Source organism: Echinops telfairi, unplaced genomic scaffold (genome assembly GCF_000313985.2).
Source record: "Echinops telfairi isolate 266 unplaced genomic scaffold, ASM31398v2 ScPeMD7_7400;HRSCAF=8409, whole genome shotgun sequence".
In the NCBI taxonomy this organism is placed as follows: Eukaryota; Metazoa; Chordata; class Mammalia; order Afrosoricida; family Tenrecidae; genus Echinops; species Echinops telfairi.
The window spans coordinates 24,435,285-24,457,495 of record NW_022111300.1 but is presented as its reverse complement, the minus strand read 5'-3'; the positions used below and the strand labels follow the sequence as shown (position 1 = coordinate 24,457,495).

Genomic DNA, 22,211 nt, shown 5'->3' with positions numbered 1-22,211 from the left:
ATGGCCAGAAAATGAACAGAACAGAAAGATGTTACTGATATTGGTAGGAGGGGCATTCATTACACAGGAGGAAAGGTGAGTTTGGAGAAAAATCTTTGGTACAGTAGGGAGATGGTCATCCTCACACGCCCAAGACACAGACTTACTGCATATTCTGCCCATATTCACAGGAGCAACAATAGGCCCCAAATGCAACTTGGGAAGAATGGTCAGAGCTCCCTGCAGGCTCTCATTGAAATTTTTCCCATCAAGAGGACATTTAAGAGGATGGAGAGGTGTGCAAATGGCCAACAGGAGGACTTAGTGAAATGAGAGTTTCAAAATAACTTCCCGGATTGCCATGACTATTAAAATAGGCCAGGAGGGTCCATGGTTATTACTTTAACAATTAGTTAATTTTAGCAGCAGGGAGGCCATTAGCTGACCAGCTCACTCCTCTGCCCAGCATATCCTAGCCAATGAACTGTGATTGGGACAATAAAAATGAGATTGTGCTCAGACAATAAAATATTTAGACTTTTAATATGTTGGTGGAAGAGGACTACATTTTAAAGTGACAGAACATCATATTTTCCTTCCCTTTATTTATTTTCCCAAGGCCAGTGTGCTAATCGTTGCCTCAGCAGTCTGAGCGGAGGTACAATAAAAGCAACCGTAAAAGGAAGGTCTGTGAGAGGGAACAAGAGTTAATGAAGTGAAAAGGGAAATATGCAAATCCTCCCTGCGTAGTCCTGTGCGTGGAGTGGATTGGGTTCTGCTTCCAAAGAGGAAAACAAGATACGTATGAAAGTATGGCATAAAAATCTAATTGGCATATTTTATAAGGAATATGGGAGCTTAATGATGTCAACATAACTTTATCTGTGGGTAGTGTCTATGTCTAATTTCTTTATCTATAGATGCCACCCAAATGTAAGTAAATGGCCAATTTTAAATTAATCAGCAGAATACATGCAAATAGCCTTATCACTTCGACGCGTTAATGTAAACATTCCCAAGCCTTGCAAATGGAAATGTGTGTGCACAAAACACACTTTCCTTACCCATCAATCCATCATTCATTTTGCGGGCTGTTTTTGAAGACGTGGGCTTGTTTTTCTACATCAAGTGATAACTGTAATGCAAACTTGAGAGTCCTCCTGAAGAGAACATCCTTAGCTTTATCTTTCTGAAGATCTGTCCATGCTACAACAAACTCCACCAAGCCAGACTTTGTCTCCGTCCATGTCTATAGTTCAGGGTCGCCCTGGTCTACATTTGAGTATCCCCTTTGCTTACTGCATTAGGCATGGCCTTCCCATTGCCTCTGCCCGTCCAAATGTAACCCAAACATTCAAGCTCATTTTTCCCATCATGAAAGCTTGAACTGCTTGCTTGCAAGTACACTCTACATTTCACATTAAAATGTTGCAGTGATCGCCATAGATTTGACTGTGGTCAGGAGCCGTCACGAAAGACTTTCCAAGGACGGTGCAACCTGAACAAGCACTGAAAAACAAGTATTGGTGGAGAGAGAAGAAGGAAAGGGCAAAGCCTGTGGCTAAAAGTTAAAGCCAGGATGAGAGAGGATTTAAAGGGATACACTTGCTACTTTGCCCTGGGCAGAGGCTCTTTGGAAGGATGTACGGCCAGAAGGACGTCAATGCAGGGTAGGCTGCACCTCCGCAGGGGTTCTCCAAAGCAGCTAGCCCACTCTGCTGCTCAGGTGATGGGACCCGCTCCCAGCAGCTTCTCTCTGCCTAAGACTCATGGGGCTTTCAAGGCATTACATCATCATTGAGTTTCTGGCACATCGGTTAGCTTCAAATTTACTAGTATTCATTATTTGCTTTAAAAAAAGGGAGAAAGAAAGAAAGAGGATAATTTACATTTCCTGATTCAAAGCCAGGGCCTATTCATCATCGCCCGTACATCGCTTATAAAGATGATAAATGAATGTATAGTAACTGAACCCTAAAACAAAATAATGTGTTTTTCTTAAAGCTTCGCGGGGCTGCATTTCCGTTGTAATTAGTTTACTTTTTTTAATCAAATTCTGTTAAGCGGCAGTCAAAATGAAAGCTGATTTTCAGACTGCTAAAAACAGCCCAAAAAAGAAGAGAGAAAACAGGGACATTTCTTCCTGTTGAGTGGTGCAAAAATATAAAGGTAATTGCATAACTTTCAGAAACAGCAAGAATATAATCATGGCTTGCTGATTGTATGATTTTCAAATATAAGATTTTACAAGAGAACCAACCATTCGGTGTGCAATTGCTATCCATCTTAGGAAATTCATACCCAGAAGGACATCTTTGACTATCAGGAGCCTTGGTGGTGTAGTGAGTGAGACTTCGGGTGCTAACCAAGTGGTGGGTCAAACTCACCAGCTGCTGCTCAGATAACGATGAAGCTGCCTCTTGTGTGAAGATTTACCCTCTCTGAAATCCTGCATAGGGTTGGAATGAGTTGCAATTGACAAACAGCAGCGAGGTTTTTTATGTGGACATTGCCTATCGAATAAATTCCAGACCTCAAAACACTACCATTTTAACATCAGCAGTTGATGCTAAACTTAATCTATCTCTTCTATCTTGTGGTTCTTGGTTTGAGCCCCAACTTCTCTCTGCCTGCAAGGGCATTCCCATTGCACTCACCACGTCCCCAAACCAAACTCCCTGCCATGGAAGCAACGGCGACTCAGAGGGGGCTTCTGAGACTGTAACTGTTTCCGGGAGTAGAAAGCTGACTTTCTCCTGCAGAGCTGCTGCTGATGGCTTCACACTGCCGACAGTGCAAATCCCAATCCCAATGTGTAACCACGACCTACCTGACCCTTGTATGAGTTTCTAGTCCTCATTCAGTTCCCTTCTCAAGGTTGAGAGTTCAAGTCCACCAGTCACTTAGGAGAAAGATGAAGCCTTCTGCTCCTATAAAACTGTACAGCCTCACACACTCACCGAGGTAGTCTGTTCTGTTCCATAGGGTTGCCATGAGTCAGAATTGACTCCACAGAAGGGAATGCCCCCACCACCACCACCCCTGGTTTTCTTTCACAATGATAGCTCATACTGTAACTAGACTTTTTTTTTCCATTCTCATTCAAATTTTATCAGGAGGCCATAGTGGGTACACACTGGCCGGCTATTTGAATTCACTAGTGACTCTGTGGGGAAAGACAAGGCTATCTACCCGGCAAAGATTTACAGCCTCCCCAGAAGTGCAAAGCCAGTTCTCCTATGACCTGGAAGGTTGCACTGGGTCAGCATGGATGCATAGGGGTGGTACTTTTGATTTAGGACATATACACCTGTGACATATTCTCTATTGCTTTTAGGTTTTTAAAATGCCCATTCACTTCTCTGATGTGTTTCTGTCTTTCCTGTCCCCAGACTAGTTTTCCTAAATTCTTTTGATTGCAGGACATGTCTAATAGAAATCTATTGTTCATTGACTTGTAGCATGGGAGAAACAAAAGTCTTCATTAGAGAGCACTGTGCTGCAAAAACCTAACCTCTCATCCCTTGAGTCCAGTGATTGGAGGGGATTAGCTTCATCCTGCTCCTCATACTCAGAGAAAGGGCACAGGTTCCCTCTATGGTATCTCATGTGTGCTGGCTACACTTTTGCTACCATGGGACCTAACGTTGAGTACATTGGAAGTGCTGTGTATTTGAAATTCCTCTTGAGGAACCTGCTCTTTGGTTTTACTTTTTTTTTTCTTGCCACCATACACTAGTGTTCCATAGTCATCATCCCCCAGGACATTACACTGCCATGCAAAAGGTCCCGAGACTATTGCGCGTTTACCTTTCCACTTTCATTGGTCTTCTTTTGTTAAATAGTTTATTGTCATATACATCACATCACATAACATAATAATTCAATCATATTAGAAAGAGTTGTGTGGCGACCATCAGAGTCAATTTCAGAACATTTTCTCCCCGTACCCTGTGGCATTAGGTCTCCATCCATCCCCCACTCCCCTCCATCCTCCACTGCCATGCCTGTAGGCAACTATTAATTAAGTACTTGTGTCTATAAGTTCACCTTCTTGGATTTCCCATACAGAAAGCTATACAAAACATAAATATTAAGAAAACAAACAAAAAGCAACAAGAATGACTACACAAAATATAGAAAAACCTCAATCAAGCAGAAAACAGAAAACATTAAAAACTGAAACAACTTGAAAATGGATCAAAAGGGAGATAAAATGATAAAGTATTACATTTTAACCTAACTATGTCTACCATAGTCAACTTGATAATGCTCTCAAGCTGATACGAAGACAATGCACACATTCTGGTCCACATGCACTGGAGACTTATGGCAAGGTGGACCCTGCAACTGAACTTAGAGCTTCCACTGTAGCCTTCTGAAAACTGGGCAGGCACCATTTAAATTCTGATGCCACTGTCGCCTACATTTTTGGAATTTATTATTTTTAATCCTTGGGTCACACAGGTCTGTGTGCTTCTTCTATGTGCACCCAATTAATGCCTCACTTAGGTGGCTGCTTCTTAAGATAACCCTTTAAGACACCAGCTGCACGTCTCTCTGATAGCAGGGCACAATCTATTCATTCCCCACAGCTTACTGTAGCATCAATCTCTTCAGCGATCTCTTCTTGAAGGAGAGTACCCAGTAGGGTCATTCCATAAGAACTATTTTTTATTCTATTGGAGCTAGAATCAAATGTGATCCCCAAGTTCATTATTTAGCTATAGTTTATATATGTGTCGGGTTCACTTTAGACACATTATTATTGTTTTATAATAGAGAACATTATAAATCATCCCCCTGGGGAATAAAGTAATTCTAGTGATAGTGTCATCAATGTAGCCAATACTATAGAGTTTCAAATACAGTTGAAAAAAAGGAAATGATAGACCAGCTCTAGGCCACAGTACATGAATTAGTAGTGGACTGAAAAGGAATGGTTCTCAGACCTTGCCTTCTTTCTTCATGGTAAATATTTGTTAATGACCTAGACCCCAGAGCATGACATCTTCCTGGAATGAATCATTTACCTGTATTTGATAACTATATGCTTGGTACTGTAATAATAGATAAGACCCCCATTGAACGAATGCACACCATGTGCCAGGACATTTGTTAAGTGATTAATGGATTTCTAATCTCATACAAATTTCAAAAGTTTGTACATAACATTCTATTCTCCCTGATAGGCTATGAGGAAGAAATACCCATCTTTCTTCCTCGGAAAACCTATCTTTTTACCTCAAGTCTACAGCTGACCCCTTTCCAAGGATTTTTATCTTAAAGACTAATCTTTCTGTATTGCTTTTTCTGGATGTCAATAAGGTATATTTCTTTATAAATTTGCTTATTTTTTAGTGGAATTAATTAGTTATGCATCTTCTTGTTGACTCTATCGAGTCTTCTTGCTGATTGTATTATAGAGAAACCTTTCAAGCTTCATATACAAGCCCTCTTCCTTCACATTAGAAACATATTCTTCTATTTCATTTCGATTTGCATACATTCATTTCACGTGCCAGAAAATCAGTAACCTATGCACCTGTGCATCCAAGCCCTTTTCGTTTTGATTTGAAGGTAGAGAATCTAAAGCCTACCTGTTGCATATGTAGCAGAGGCCTCACCTCTCCAACCTGAATTCTGTGTGATTTTGGAGCAATTATAAACAAGGAATGTCAAAAGTGCTCAAGGAAGCTGCCTGGGAACCTACATACAAGAAGTGTAGGGCTGTACTCCTAACTCATAGTTCTCAAACTTGAGCTGCATCAGAATCACCTACAGCAATGGTTAAACCACTGTTTGCTTGGCATGAGTCTCAGTTACTGCTTCAATAAGCTTAGATGATGACTGAGAATTTCTATTATGAATTAGTTCTCAGGTGATGCTAATGCTGTTGGTCCAGGATCACACTTGGAGAAACATTACCCTAAAGAATAAAAGTAAATGATCTCCTATCATTGCGACAAGGACATTGGCAATTGTTTCATTTTATTCTCAGAAATTGAAAATAAATGTTTCTATCCACTCTATCCAGCAGGGTAGGCGCTTGCTGTGAAACTGGCCCCAAACTGGAAGTCAGGACAGGAAGATCCACGTCGCCGGGGAGCTTCCCAAGCTCACCCTTGTCCTGGACGATGAAGAAAATTCCCTTCCTGGACTTACTGCCTTGACACTTTATACTTCGTTTATAACCCTTCCTTTTCTGATGCATATTACCCTATGACCCATGTTATTATTTGTTTCATAATATTACAGTTTTATCTTAGCCTTTTTTGTCCTTATTGTTCTGTGTGTGTGTGTGTGTGTGTGTGTGTGTGTGTGTGTGTAATTAAACATGCCATGAAGTTTTCTGGATTTTTTTCTGGTTATTTTAGCAGCTAGTTTTCAAAAGTCTTAGCATTTTACTAATATTCAGGAAAATATTTAAAATTATTTTACCTTCAGTATTTCCATCTATATTTCTGCATTTATTTTTTAAGATTGTATCTCAGCCCATACCCAGATTGACACATATCAGTGCAATATATACATTAGTGGCCTTTTAAACCTTTCAAATGTGTATGAACAGTGATCTAGTTTAGTTCAATCTTTTTCAAATCGCCACTTGTCATAAAAACAAATAAGCATAATTCACACACACACACACACACACACACACATTTCTTCAAATGTGCAAATGGCAGTTTGATATGCAGACCTACCAGCTCACTGTCAAATGTGAAGCAGATTTCCAGCAAAGGTCACTTGGCTGAATTAAAATAATTAATATCACACCTGACGGGACCAATTCCAAGGACCGATGTTATATATGATGAGCAAATAAGTACACAAATGCCCAACATTCCTTAGGCAATTTCTTGTTGCCTAGCACTATATTTATGAGATTCTTCAATCCAAATACAAAATTCTACAAGCTAATCTTTCTTTGTATTCCTATTCCAGTCTCCTTTCACCCTCTTCTGGAAACTTAGGTGGAGGAACAAACCCTCCTGTGGCATGCAGGACTTATCAATGCAGGATGGGTCTTCCAGTGTTACGTCTAATTTAGGCGCTATACACCCTGGGTCTTCAGTCCAAGGAGAAGACATTAGACACAGGGTAACTGGGCACCAATGGGTGCTAACTAGTATGATGGTTCATGAATGAGCCACAAATTATTTATATCAATCCAACTCCATGGATTATATACATGTTGAAATATTTCCAAGATTCTGGAAACTGCATTCTGTCCCTCTTAGTGTCCCCAGTTGCTGTGAGTGTTCATTTTTAAATTTGTCATAAAACTTTCATAGGAAAATTTGCATAAAGTGCTCCAGATATGGCTAGCCCATTCCCTTTTAACTAGAATGGAATAAGCACTCTAAGAGAAGTGTCGACTTTTTTCTATAGTTAAAATCCTTCAAAATCTTCCTATCGGAGACAGAATAAACATCAAAGTCCCTTATGATGTGATGCAAAGTATTTCCATTTGTGCTTGCAGCCCACCTGTCCAGGAGCTTCTCCCACCATTCCAGCCCAGTGTCCCACTGGGCAGCAGTGAAGCGAGCTCTCAGAAACACCATGGACTATGTGCCCTGCCTTGGATGCAGCCCAGTGTTTCCTGGCTTACCATCTTGGGCCATGTGGCTGGTTTCTTCTTCCCTGAATGCTTTTCTTTCTGCCACCCTTCACTGCCCACGTACACCAAGAAAACTGCTGCTACACACTCTTTACATCTCAACTCACGAGCTAATTCTTTTGAAGCCTCTCCTGATTTCCTCAGGCAAAATTAATGTTTTCTCCACTGACTCTTCAAAGCAATAGATGAGAAAGCACATATATTGTGATCTTTGAATTTGCAAATATAAAGAGGTTAATTTCTTTAGCTCCTCCAACTTAAAAGAAGAATATCCTATTTCATGCTTAACACTCACTGGGTACCATTAGGTTAAAGAATAGAAAAACCCTAACATTTCAATCAATCATGGATGACTGAATAAATACAGACAAGAAGAAAGACCAAGGTTTGGGAGCAAAAGACTAATGTGTGAAGCTGTGCCAGTAGCTTCTCAGGAATTAGCCAGAGACATATTTCCAGGAGTCCTGGTGGTGGCACATCAGGTTGCTTCCTTCTCCACGCAAACACGAGCACTCGATCCAGCCTGTATGGCATGATCTCTCCTTCTCTTTGTTCCTGTGCCACCTTTTCTTGTCAGATAATAGTGGGATCCCCTTTGAAAATTCTGGGGGAGCTGTCAGCAATCTTGTTCACAGACCCCTTGTAGAATACGATTCTCTAGAATATTTCCACGTCAAGGAATGGATAGGGTGCAGCGGAGGGCCAAGCTGACTACACTAAAGAACTCAATGTCATGACTCAGGCCAAATTGGCACACGGCCCACAAGCATAGCTGGTGGGTGGCTGGGGAACAAGACAGTAAGGGAGAGGAGAAATCCTGGGGAGGAGGGATAGATGATGTCACCCTCCTGGGGGAGGTGCAGCGTTCCGGTGCACTGCTTAATGGGCTGGAACTCAGAGGCAGAACACCAGATCATCTGTGGGGAAAACCCCAATGCACCTGCTCTGAAAAGCCACCGCTAAGAAGCAGAGCAGTGGTTCTCCACCTTCCTAGTGCTGTGACCCTTTCATGCAGTTCCTCATGTTGTGGTGACCCCCAACCATAAAATTATTTGCATTGCTACCTTCTAGCTGTCATTTTGCTACTGTTATGAATTGTAATGTAAATATCTGATAGGCAGGATGTGTTTTCATTGTTACAAATTCAACATAATTAAAGCATAATGATGAATCACAAAACAATGTGATTCTATATTGTGAAATATTTATTTCTAATGACAAACCAATGAAATTTTGTCTTGAAGCATGCTGTACATGGGTAACAGTCTTCATGCTCGGTTCTCGAATGTGGGCATATCTGCATGTGGGTGGACCCGCCTGGAGACGGATAGAGGAGCAGTGTCTCAGGTCCTAAGACCATCAGAAATATGTCTTAGACAACCCCTGTGAAAGGGTCGTTCGACCCTCAAAGGGGTTATGACCCACAAGTTGAGAACCACAGGTTTAGAGTTCTAGCACAGGGACAGACAGGCACAGGGTGTGGAGAGACTGGGGCCCAGACAATGCTGTTGGCAAAACTCCTTGGTAAAATGAAGTATATGAGTTTGCAGCCTGGAGATGAAAAGAACTGAGGGAAAATGCAGATACTTCATGCAGGACTCGACATATAGTCTCCTGCCTCTATGCTCACTTAGATGATTATGGTATCGTGAGTCACCGAAATGCCCCTCTTTCCCATGATAGCAGCCAGAGAGTGGGGTGGCATAGGGGACTGGAATATGGTCTCTTCATTTTCCGTTGCTTTTGATGTTAGCACAGTGGGGTTTGTAAGCAGATGCTTATCTGTCTCAAATTTTAAAGGATGGAGGATTTCCCTCTTCCTCACACCTGGATAATTTAGGACCACCTTTGGGTATGTACAAGCAAATCTCACCTCTTTGGACAATACTTAGAATGAATTTATTGAGCAAAAGCAATTAGGATGAAAGGCCAAGATATCCAAACACTGAAGCTCTCAGGACTTGCAGAGTACTGTGTGCTGATGTGAATAGAAGCCTGGAGATATGGGTGTGAATTCAACCCTTCCTTGAGCTGCCATTAAAGAGTTCCTCTCTCTTCCCTAACATATGTGACTCCATCTTTATCAAAAGCAGAAGCAGAGTGTACTAGGTCTTCTCCTGCAGTTCCTTGGCAGTTGGGGGAGAGTGTTGACTCTAGTCAGGATGAGTATGCCTTGACTACATCATCTGAAGATGCAATGGAGACTACTCTGAAAAAAATAGATAAAATAGGCTGTATTCATTTATTTATTTTGATCAAGAGTTTCAGAAGAATAGTAGATACACAACAAAGAATGCACTCGATACTGGTTATGGAATGTAAGGTGGTACTTACCACATATTCATCCGTGCCATTGAAATGATTTTTATATCATCTCCCTCTCTAAAAGATCAACCCACCACCAATCCTGGAAGACTGGCAACGAAGAGGGGATTCTCTCATTCTCAGTCTGATATTCTTATCCTCCTGTACAGAATAATCTGCAGATATGCAACCATTCCACAGTGACAAAGAATTCCATATTATGCAGCTGAACACATGATACCTTCTTTGCTTTAAACTCTTCACCCATAGAAGAATATTGTGGGTAACTCTATATAATCCACAGGCTCATTGAAATGCCTTTTCCACACACACACAAAGTAATGTTAACTAATTAATAGCTAAATTTATTGGGAAATTACTAGACCCCAGAAACTGTCCTAAGAGTCTTGGTTATTTTAATATCTTTAATTTGCATGATAATCCTTTGAGATGGATATTATTATTATTATTTCCATTTTACTGATGAGATGTTAATTAATTTTCCAAAGCTAGAAAATGAAATAACAATTGAACTTCAAATGCAAATATCAAATGAAACAGAAAAAAAAGTGCAGTTTTATGATGGTGCCACCCCTACCTCCTTGCATTTCCACAGCCTGCTAGAGGCAGACCGCTCACTATGAAGGATACATAATTATTATGCCTAGTTGCTGAGACTCTATAGAATCCCTAGAACACTTGGGTAAGGTCCTGTCTTGCCCAGAGATTATTTTTCTATTATGTGTTGGAGAATCTGCTGCTGTGGACCTGACATCCCATCACCAACCCATGATTGTTTCCCCAAGGGAGACCTACACCCCTGGAGACACAGTGCAGTGTAGTCAGGTTCAGAGACGAGGTTATTGGCATCTTTTGTGGACCACTGACTATCTCTTACATGCATGTGTCACTGCTCAGAAGAACACCCTGAAGTGTGGAGAGAGCACAATAGGAAATCACCTTGAGGCCTCATCTCTCGACCCAGTGAGCTGATTTGGGCTCAAATATAATAAAATAAGGTCTCTGTTGTAAAATGGTCTAGGTTCCTCCCTAGACACCAAACCAAGCTCTATCGCTTCAGTGCCAGGAAGCAGACACACATCTGAATCTGTGAATTTCCTGCAATCGGCAGAAAGAACCTCTTGGGCTGGAGCAATAGGAATAGCATTTGGGTCCAGTCTCCGAGTGGTCCACTTGACAACCAAGAGAAATCTTTCCTGCATCGCTGGAAAACAAGAGCTATGCTTTGCTTACCTGAGGGAAGCGTAGTTAGATTCCAAGACCCTTGAGTACATTTCACTCTGTGAGCATGAGAACTGGTTCCGATGGAGTAGGACATCACGATTGGTAAAATAGAGAGTCATAAAAACAGAGAATTACACTCAGTAAGCTGGATTGACATGGCCACTACAGCAATGAGCTCACAAACCTCAGTGGTTGTGAGTTTGGCCCAAGATTGGACAGTGTTTTGGTTTTTCAGACATATGGTCACTGTGAATTAAAACCAATGGTGGCCCTGAAAAGAATACTGAAATAATCTATTATTGTTAATCACTTATGTTGTTTCTAGGCTTGTCTCTCATGGGCATAATACAGGTCATAGGTATTTGTATCTATTTACTGCTTCCTTTGGAAAATGTTTATAAAAAATGGATTGATAGAGTAAAAGACTTCTTATTATAACCAACTTTAATACAACAAAAAGCACAAACACTCCTAAATGAAACTGACAAAAATGGAACAAGTTATCATGCTCCTGGATAGGCAGACGAAACATTGTGAAAAATGCCAGTTTTACCAAAAATACTTTAAAGATTCGATTCCATTCCAAATCCCTCCACAGTTTTTCAAAGAAATGGAAAAACGAATCCCCAACCTTATATGGAAAGAAAGAACTCAGGATAAATAAAAAAAAAAATATATATATATATATATCAAAAAATAAAAACTAAGTAGAAGTCCTTTCACTCTCATATTTTAAAACTCAGTAGTTAGCCATGGTAATCAAAACAGCCAGGTACATGGACAACAATATATATGAAGACCAATTGATTTAAATTGAGAATCCATAAATACAACTAAGTGCCTACATACACACCTGATCTTTCATTAAGGACTAAAACATATTCAAATGGGAAAAGACAGCCTTTTCACAAATGGTGCTGGAAAACTGGATCTTCACCTGCAAATGAATGAGACAAGCGACACACCTCACACCACGTACAAAAATGAACTCAAGATGGATCAAATTCTTAAATATATACCACACGAAAAATAAAGAATGCAACATGAACAGATATATGCACAGCTATGTTTATTACAGCAAGTTTCATAATTAACAAAAACATGGAAACAAACTAGAAATCCAATTTTAGAGGAATGGATAAACAAGGTTGGCATATTCATACAATGGAATATTATGCATTAATTTTAAAAAATGTCAACTCTCTTAAACACTACAAAACTAGAGAACATTATGCTTAGCAAACTTCATCAATCTTAAAAGATAAATATTTAATAACATCATTATTATAAGGGAAAACAAAGAAAAAAATGTGTTTTTTACCCAAAAAGAGAAGACTTTGATGATGAAAAGGCCAGGGAAGCTGGTAGGAAACAAGGAGAGAAGAGAGTTAGGATGGATATTGAAGAAGAAGAGAGGAAAGATTGAGGGAGTGGGGAGAAAGAGAACCACATTCATAGAAGGCTTAATGGGGATATTGTTGCTCGTTTAATATGTTGAAATTGGCTGTGGAACCATATATAGTGTGATTTTTAAGGGAAAAATCCAAGCACAAAAGAAGTGGATGCATAAAAAGGATGCAATGATTTATTGGAGACAGGGAGTGGGGTCGGGAGGGTGAGAGGAATTGGGAAGTAAACAATGAATGCAGGAGGGGGAGGGAGCACAAGAACTGATCGTTATGAGGTATTTACAATTATTTTTCAAAAACAATTTGAGTACTTAAAATTAAGTGTACAATATGTGAATATTAAATCAAGAAAAATATTAAATTAAAAAATAAATAAAAACTTGACCAAGTGGAGGAGGAGGAGTTGTTACTTAGGGCATATTGAGTTTATGTTCATGGTGGCAGAACAATTGGGAAAAGTATATCAATAATGGTTGTATAACACAAAGTATAATCAAAGACACTGAATTACACATGCAGAGTTGTTGAATTGGACAAAGTTTTGTTGTGTATATTTTTGTCATGATTAAAAAAAATAAGTATATGAATGAGTACAGGAAGAAGAAAATGTTCAACAATGAAAAATTGAATGTGTTTGTAGTAATGATTGGACAACTCTTCCAGATATGATCAAACTATTGGATTGTATGGAATGTGGATGAAGTATCAATAAAACTGTTTTAGAAAATAAAGCTAATAGAACCAAAAAAACAAAAGGAAAAAAATCCCTCCAGATTCCTTAACCCTTGGAGCTAAATATTGGTGTGAGTGGCTAAAATTAAGAAAAAGAAGAAGAAGAAAACGGAAAACTGGCCTTGTAAATTTTAGTGACAAACACATTCATTTCCAACATAAGGAAAAAAGAAAGAAAACCAATTTTATTGAAGTGAACTTTTTCTAACATAAAATAAGTAAATATGTAGCATACATAACAAATATGTACAACATTGAATTTTGAGAAATATCTGCATTTATATAGCCATGATGACATACATGATCAAGAACAATTTTGTAACCCTAAACAATTTTGTAACCTAAAATTTTTCTTGTGCCTCTTTCCAATCAATTCTCATCTCTTATTTCTGATCCTAGACAACCATAGATTTTATTTTTGTTATTAAGTTTTACATTGTCTTTCCAATATTTTATATAAATATTTCACACAAAAAATACATTTTTGGGGGGTACCTGGCTTCTTTGGGGAGCTCTGGGGATCTAGTGGGTTGCATGTTGAGCTATTAATTTCTGGATCAGCAGTTCAAACTTACTGGTTACTCCAAGGGAGGAAGCTGAGGTTTTCTACTCTTACAAAGATTTTCAGACTTATAAACACAAAAGGGCAGTTCTACTGTATCGTACAGGTCTCTATGATTAGAATGACAGTGAGATTGTGGTTTGTTTTTTATTTGTGGATTTATTTTTTAGATTATTTCTTTTGCCTACAAGTTTTCTATGTGTTACCAGACTTATTATGAGTTTTTCACTGTTGAGTGGGTGTTCCATTGAATGGATACTCCACAATTTGTTTTTCTATTTAATTATAAATGAGTTCTTATAAGTAAAGTTGCCATGAATATACGTGTGTTGTCTTATGGGTACGTTTTAATTTCTCCTGGAAAAATACCAAGATGTGGCTGAGGAAACTGTATGATGATATAGTAAAGGGATTACCTTATGAGAAATTTCGGAACTGTTGTCCAGTATGGTTATAACATTTGACGTTTTCTGCATCAGTGAATGAGTGCTCCAGTTGTTCTCTATCCTGTGCTATTATCAGGATGGTTTTTGCTGTTGCTTAATTTCACTCATTCTACCACGTCATATTCCCAACCAGCAGCAGTAAGGTAGTAAGTGCTATGTTTGGAGGTATAAGTTTTTATTTCCTTGTTGACAAGAATGTCTAACATCATTTCATATGTGATTGGTCACTCATACATCTTCTTTTTGAGGTCTTTTCAATTCAATCTTTGCACATTTCTAATTAAGTTATTAGTCTCTTTAGACCGTTTGAGCTCTTTATATTTTCTGGATAAAAATGTTGTCTGTCTTTAAATATACGAATTGTGAATCTTCTGTTTTGTAACTTTTGTACTCTGACAGATTTCTTTCAGAGTTACTTTGTGTGGATAGACCGTTGTTGTTAGCTGCCTTCATGCCAACCCTAACACATGAAGACACCATTTGCCATGGAACAAATCACTGTCGGATGCTACCCCAGCCTCATGATCAGTTGATAATTTGGCTATTATGATCACTGTGATTTTTAAGAAGATCATCAAGTTATTCTTCCTAGTCCATCTTAATCTGGAAGATACAATGAAATCTGTTTGGCAACTAGCTACGTATAAGCTCCCCCCCAACCCCAGAGGGGAGTGATGATTGTGTGACATGTAATGATCACACAGAAATCTCAGTGGAAAACTCAATAATGTAGTTGTTCCGTGGAGGAAAACAGACTCGCTTTCCTTCCAAAGAAAGGCCTTTCTGACAATTGCCCTAGGGATCAGTTGAGAATCCTGAATTATAGATCCGAATGGAGGCAAATAAAAGGCATGGCAAGATTTCCAAAATTAGGTCTCCAGCTTTGCATCAGTATCATTATGGGTCATGTTGAGGTGACCTGCTCTCATTTTTTTCTACCTGGAAAAAGTAAGGTTTGTTCATAACACTATGTAGATTATCTAATCTACAATATTAAATTTTTTTTAATGTTCATCACACCATAAAATGTTACCAGTCATTAAAAAGGCAAAAAAAAAGGGGGGGGGGGATAAAAACTAAAAACAGACAAAATAGTCCACAGTTGTTTGAGACATTGGAGTTATCAGACATAGACATTAAAATAGATATAATTAGTAAATTTAATAGGTAATCCATGGAAATTTTCAGCATAGATTAGAAGCTATGAAAATAAGAAAATGGAAATTCTGGAATTGAAATTAATAGTACCTGAGATTAAGAACTCAGTAGGTCAGGTTCATAGTAGCTGGACCACCACTGAGGAGAAGAAGTGGAAGTCATATTAGGAGAAGATAATAGAAGCACTCAGAAAAGCTAATGGGAATAGTAAAGAGGTATTAAGAATCGGGACACGGCTAAGAAACATAATACATGTATGTGGTGCAGTGATTTATTCGATATGATTCTTCTAGCCATAGTCTTTGTAACTCTCCACAAAACACTGGGTGGGATCATGCAGATTGTGTGTATTTCCTCCTTCCCCTACGTGTCTGGGCAGCAGAAGGGTGGGGAAGTTTCTGATACGATAATGTGATCCAGCTCTGAGCGAGTGTACATAGGGTCAATTGTGGTTGACAAAAAGCTGAGAAGCGGGGACTGGTCAATTGCGCACCCCTGGTGGGTAGAAAATGGAACACCTAAGAAGCATAAAGTGGGGTATTCCTCGCATTGAGAAGAAAAGCCAGGAGTACGGCTTTCTGTTCACCGGCCTTCCTTGATCCAGGGACAGAGAAACCTAACACACCACAGAAGTGGCAACAACAAAACCAAGAGCCAGCGCCCTAGCCTGAACTGTGGGGCTGCTGGCCCCACGAAGCCCGAGAGCCGAGTGCCTTCAGACAAGGGGAGGGCGCCTCCATGCCATCCTTACCCTGTCGAACTATAATGCGCACAGAGACTTAAGTGAGAGGGAGGCAGAGACACACAAATACAATAGCCATAAATTATGAAAAGCTTGAAGCCACTGATTCAAAAATATGCTCAAAAATCATAAATAAGAAAAATACAAGGAAAATGCACATACGTATATCATGATAAAATCTCTGAAAACCAAAGGCCAAAAGAGAAGCTCTAAGAAGCAGCCAAAAAAAGAATAAAGGTCACAGTACCTACAATTTGCATGCGGCTACTAATGAGGAGATAAGTCCCAGATAAATGTATGGACCTGACCCTGCGGTGACATTTCTAAGAGTCCACTTAAGTTTATTCTTTCACATGCAACCCACTAAAAAATTAACTCAACTCTCATTTGACTTCTTTCTATTTTTGAGGCAACACAGGCTTCCTTTGAGTGTCCTGTCCCAGCACTTGGTGAATAACAAACATCTTGCCGGGGTGAGTAGGTTCTGAAGCGGCTCCGGGTCATAGTGTATGCTCCGGATGCTGCGGGGCCACTTCGGCCAATGCTCAATGCAGGATGACAACGGAGACTTCCCCTCGTATACGTTGGGCGTGTTGTCAGGAGAGAGCAGTCCCTGGAGGAGGACGTCATACTTGGTAAAACAGAGGGGCAGCGAAAGAAAAGAAGAACTTAGACTAGATGGATTGACACACTGACTGCATCGATGGGCTCAAACATAAGAAATAGTTCAAGAATGGCCTGGGTGGCACAAGACCAGGCGGTGTTTTGTTCTATTGTACCTAGGGTCCCTATGAGTTGCAACCAACGTGATGGCACCGAACAGCAATAAGCTTTAAGGCCTGTTTGCATAATGGTTATGCATTGCAGTGTGATCTGCAAAGTTGTTCAAGACCACCGCCTGTTCAGAAGGAGAAAGATGGGGCTTTCAATGCCCCTTAACAATTACAGTCCCAGAACCCCACAGGGGCCGTTCTACCCTGTCCTATAGGATCACTGTGAGGCATCATTGACTCGATGGCAGTAAGATTGGAACCTGGCCCCTCGCCCCCAGGGGAGAGCGTGAACACAGACCCCACTGCCCCAGATTCTGCAGTCAATTCCCCACGTTTGGGGAAGTCACAGGGGTTGGCACATCCTGAGTGCCATGGGGGAGCCTCGCCCTGGGAAAACCACTTTTGTGATCATAGAATCTCCCCTGCCAGGTAAGGATAAGATTGGATTTTTTGTGGTTTAACAACACTAGAAGAAGTAACTAGAGCAATTTATTTACACACATGTGTACACACATACTCTAATTGTCTCCTCCTCATTAGCAATATTATTGATTATGAAGAAAGCATGTATTGGTTAACTTTAATTCATCCCCCAGGTAACATAGGTTTGTAACTGACGGAACAGGAACTAATGTCATTCAGAGATAGATGCTGCGGTTGATTCATGAAACTTGCTGCCTTCCTTTTGGAAGAAAAAGTGATCAATATCCTATGTTTCAAGGAGGATAACGTCTTATTAAATGGAAGCATGGATTTATTATAATTGTGGTATAGGAAGTGTAAGCATGAGTAAGAAGGCTGTATTTGCTGTTAGTTGCTGTTGAATCAGCGCTAACTCGTAGTAAGCCACTGTCTCATAGGATGGGATACTGCTTGAGATGTGCCATCTTCTCTATCATGAGAGAGTCCTACATCTTCACTGGCCTTCCACGTTACCAAACACTATGTTTTTGCTCCAGGGATAGGTGCCTTCTGGTCATAAATCCAAAATGAGTGGGTCAAAATCTCAGACAAATTTCTGTGATCCATCAAGTTTGGGTTGATTAATCTGGAAGGAGCTGGCTAGTACTTTTAGCCTAGTCTGTCTTCGTCAGAAAGCTTCACTACACTTGCTCACCACGGCTGAGCCTGCTAGTATTTGAAATGCTGGTGGCTTATCTTCTGGTACCATAGCAACATGCAAGCCACCAGAGTACAATAAGATGGTATATGTGTGGTCAAAAAAACATCACTGGAATGGAATCAATTCTGACCCATAGCCTCCCAGTAGGATAGAGTAGAAATGACTTGATGGGTTACTGAGCTGCAAATCTCTACAGGAGTGGAAAGCCTCTTATTTCTCCCAAGGAGCAGTTGGTGGGCTCAAACTACTAATCTTGTGGTTAGCAGCCTCACAAGTAACCCTCTATGCCATCAAGAGAAGGGTATATACGAGGCTTCAGTTTTACCACTGGGCTTCTCAATGGGTTTAACCAGCAGGGGTGTGGGTGGGGTCAGCCAGCTGGAATAAGACGAGCAGCACTGCTTCCTTGCTTTCTTTTCTTCTACCATCAGTGGCATCGCTGGGAGTTCCTGAGACCTTGGTTGGCTTCAGCCAGGAGACATCTCTTCTTGGATCCAACGTGGACAATATGGCCTTTCTCCAAACCCTTGGGCTCTAGTTGGACATTATCTTCCCTTCCCTTTCACCAGCCCTAAATGGGATGAAAGTTTTCTACATTTATTAATTTCTGGGTTACCTCACCTTTCCCATTTTTTCTACTCCTAGAAATAGCCACTCCTAAATGGCTCCCTCTCTTTGAAGTGTGTAGAGTGTTTTCCTTTTTTTTTCAGGCTGATCTCATCCTTTGTTTTCTCATTCTTTGTTAGACACCTCAATCTCTCACTTTACCTAAATCAGTGATTCTCACACTGTCTATCTTGGAACATGGAGGTTTCCAAAGCCCTTTTGGGCTCTTGCTAAGAAAAAGAGAGAAAGGGGACCTGAATTGTTTGGAAAACTCCCCCTCCAGCCACATTATTTCTGTATTTGTTTACAATTCTCTGTGGGATTGCATCAGAACAAAGGCGTTTGCTTATAATAAAATGTTTGAAAAGCAGGCCTCTTTGCCGCTGATTACAAACTGAATAGCCCTGGGTCAAGGATAAGAATGTGCTGACTGCCTCAGTAAAGCTGCTTTGTTCTGACCAGAAGGTGGAGGGACACTTGGCTCCTCGGTTGCCAGACCAAAATTTACTTCTCTCTCTCTGTCTCTCTGTCTCTGTCTCTCTCTCTCTCTCTCCCTCTCTCCCTCTCCCTCCCTCTCCCTCACCATTCTATCCTATGCCCTGACCCTCTGGCCTTTGATTCTAGCGTATTTTCATTCTCAGGGGCCTGGATAAAAAATTGCCTGAACACAGTGCCTATCAAAAAAAGTGAATGCATTCAGAAAGCTTACAATAAAAATAACCCAAACAAATGGCTTCCACATCACATGTCCTATTATCAAAACACTTGTATGGGAACAAAATGTTGTTGTTGGTTTTGCTTTCTTTCTTCTTTTTTTTTAATACAGTCAAGGCCCCAGTGGGGCATGAATGTGGAATATCATCCCATTTTATAATATATGCACCATAATCTTCTTAAAATGAGTTTTCACTTCAAGAAACATAAGGACTTAAATATGAGCAGCCTGTTTTGTGTGTTTGTGTGTTTGGCATCTCATTACGCTTCAGACCATTTTGTCTTCTTAGAACAATTGAATATCATTAGTGGAGGCATATTTTGTTGCCAGAACTTGCTTGGTTGAGATTGTGCTCATTAAAATATGTCCATTTGCCAGCTGATGGATGGGAATTCTGAAGGGTGCCTGGTGGGTGAGCATTTGAATATCAGAACTTTCATCTCTTGCTTCCAGAGAGAAAAATAGCTGTGTTACCAACCAACAGAAAGCATGAATTGTCCTTGGGCCCCCGCCCTCTCCTTGTTTTGTTTGTGTGAGGCTCAGTTTAGCTCATGGCGTTTCTATCAGGCACTCAGAACAGGGCAAGACTGCAAAGCTCAGAACCCCATCAACTTTGGGGCCAATCAAGGGCCCTCAGCTTTACCTGCAGAGTGACCTTGGGTAGGTCATTAACCCCCTCTCTCCTAGGACCCTTGGGGTTTTAATTTGAAAAATGGGCCTGCTTTCGTTTGCAAAATGCCAACTCTTGGGACGACTGAAAAGAACAACCCAAATGGCATTTGGGGCACATAGCAGCTGTTCAATGATTAGCCAATAACCCCAGGGACCCTTTGTCATCAAATCCATTTCAACTCACAGTAACCCTATAGGGCAAAGCAGGACCATCCTAGAGGGTTTCCAAGGCCATCATCTCTAAGGAAGCAGATGGTTTTGTCTCCCTCTGGAGGAGTGGCTGATGAGTCAGGACTGTCATCATTTATTTGGTCAGCAGCAAACACTCTAACCACTGTGCTACCAGGGCTCCGAGAGACTTAAAGAGATGCACCCAACAATTAGGTAAGAGCTCAAAAAGCAAATGCTACTCAAGTCCCTGCCATCGCATTGATGCCGACTCAGAGCAAGACTCGTGAGTTGAGTGGGTCTCTGACACTGTAGCTCTTCATGGGAGCCGACACCCTGGTCTTTCTCTCACAGAACAGAGGGTGGTATTGTACTGCTGGCTTTGAGGTTAGCACCCCAACATGTAACCCCAACATTTGGTTTAGAGGTTTTAAAGCAAATACTGTCCAGCATTATTTAGAAAACAACTGGGCACTAAGATCTGAGCAACTACCAAAGCAATGATGTGAGAGATAAGGCCTAGGAGAGAAACACCAGAAGAGGGACCGAGGATGGCAGTGCAGCAGGGAGTGGCACCGATCAATTCAATTATTGCTGAAGAAGCAATTTCAACTCGTGAGTGTCCGAGTAGACTTGGATTTTTCAGTGGCTGTTTTTTCAGAAGTCGATAACCAGGCCTTTCTTCCGAGTCCCTTCTGGATAAACTGTTGCTTCGACTATTCCCATAGAATCCATGAGTGTTAATGTTTGTACCACACATGGACTCCTGGAGAGGAGAGTGATGACTTAAGATTTGATGAGAGTGGGGAATTGAGCTTGGAGAAGCCACATCAGCTCAAAGAAGATCTTAACGGTCAGGAACAGTATACGGGAATGAGTCCTACCCACCTGGAATCTTATCACCCTACAGTCCACGTGACTCATGGGCTCACAAATCTCCCCTTCACTGGCCTTCTCATCAGAATGGCATCTGTCTACCCTGTGCATTTTCTGCATGGTGCAAAGTGTTACCTTATTTAGATGTCAATCAGAAGGTTGAAAGTTTGAGTCTACACAGAGGCATCTTGGGAGAAAGGTACAGTGATCTGCTTCTCAAGATCTGCTATTTAAAACCTGATGGGGTATTCATCTACTCTGACACACCTGGGGTCACCATACATCAGGACAGATTCAAGGGCAACTAGTTTGGTATTTGGGGTCTTTTTTTTGTTAGCCCGTTTGTTTATACTTCTTGATAGCACATCTTCATGACCTGATAACATCAATAGTCCTGTAGCCATTTGCCACCTACATTTCCCTGCCAGACGGTGACCTCTAGTAGTGGATGGGGCTTTGTTTGTTCCATGAACTTCTAAAGTCATGGAATCTGGAAAGCACCTGCGATAGTTTGATTGTCACCATCTGTTGAATGGAAACATGATTGTAATGTATCTGGGCAACACAATAAGAAATAATCCCTTGATCTGAGAGGAAATAAGTAGTCATTTAAACACAAAATTCCATCACTATGGACGATTTACAGTGTCACTCTGTGTAAAATTAGAGACAAGAACAGACTTGCTCTTCCTATTTTCCTGGGACAAGGAATGCAGATGAAGGAAAAATGGGGGGAAGACAGAACTGTGGAGCTCCTCAAAGCTTGCATCAGTTTAAGTAGGATTGCTTATTAAAAACAACAACAAAACTGCCGTTCTAGTGGGACAGGGCTTATTCAGTTGTGGAGGAGGGGAACGGAGAATGCAGATTAATGTCCACATCAGCTATTCAGGGTGGCTGCACCTAAGTGCCAGCACCAAGCAAGCACAAGTTTGCCTGTTGTAAAACCTCCCCGGCTGTTTACAAAGCACTGCTCCCCAAAGCTCAACATCTTAAGCATGTCTGATAATTCCCTGTCAGTGCTAGGTCATTTCCTGCTTCAGGTGCTCACCGAAATCATCCTGAGAATCTATCCTCAAC

At 40.7% G+C, this 22,211-nt stretch overlaps 1 non-coding gene across 1 annotated transcript; it reads right to left on the bottom strand.

The window, feature by feature from the left end:
• Window positions 1–17,246: 17,246 nt before the first annotated feature.
• LOC115871726 lies at window positions 17,247–17,408 on the bottom strand. Its single transcript, XR_004047446.1, has one exon. It is a non-coding gene; the product is annotated as a U1 spliceosomal RNA (small nuclear RNA).
• Window positions 17,409–22,211: the final 4,803 nt, after the last annotated feature.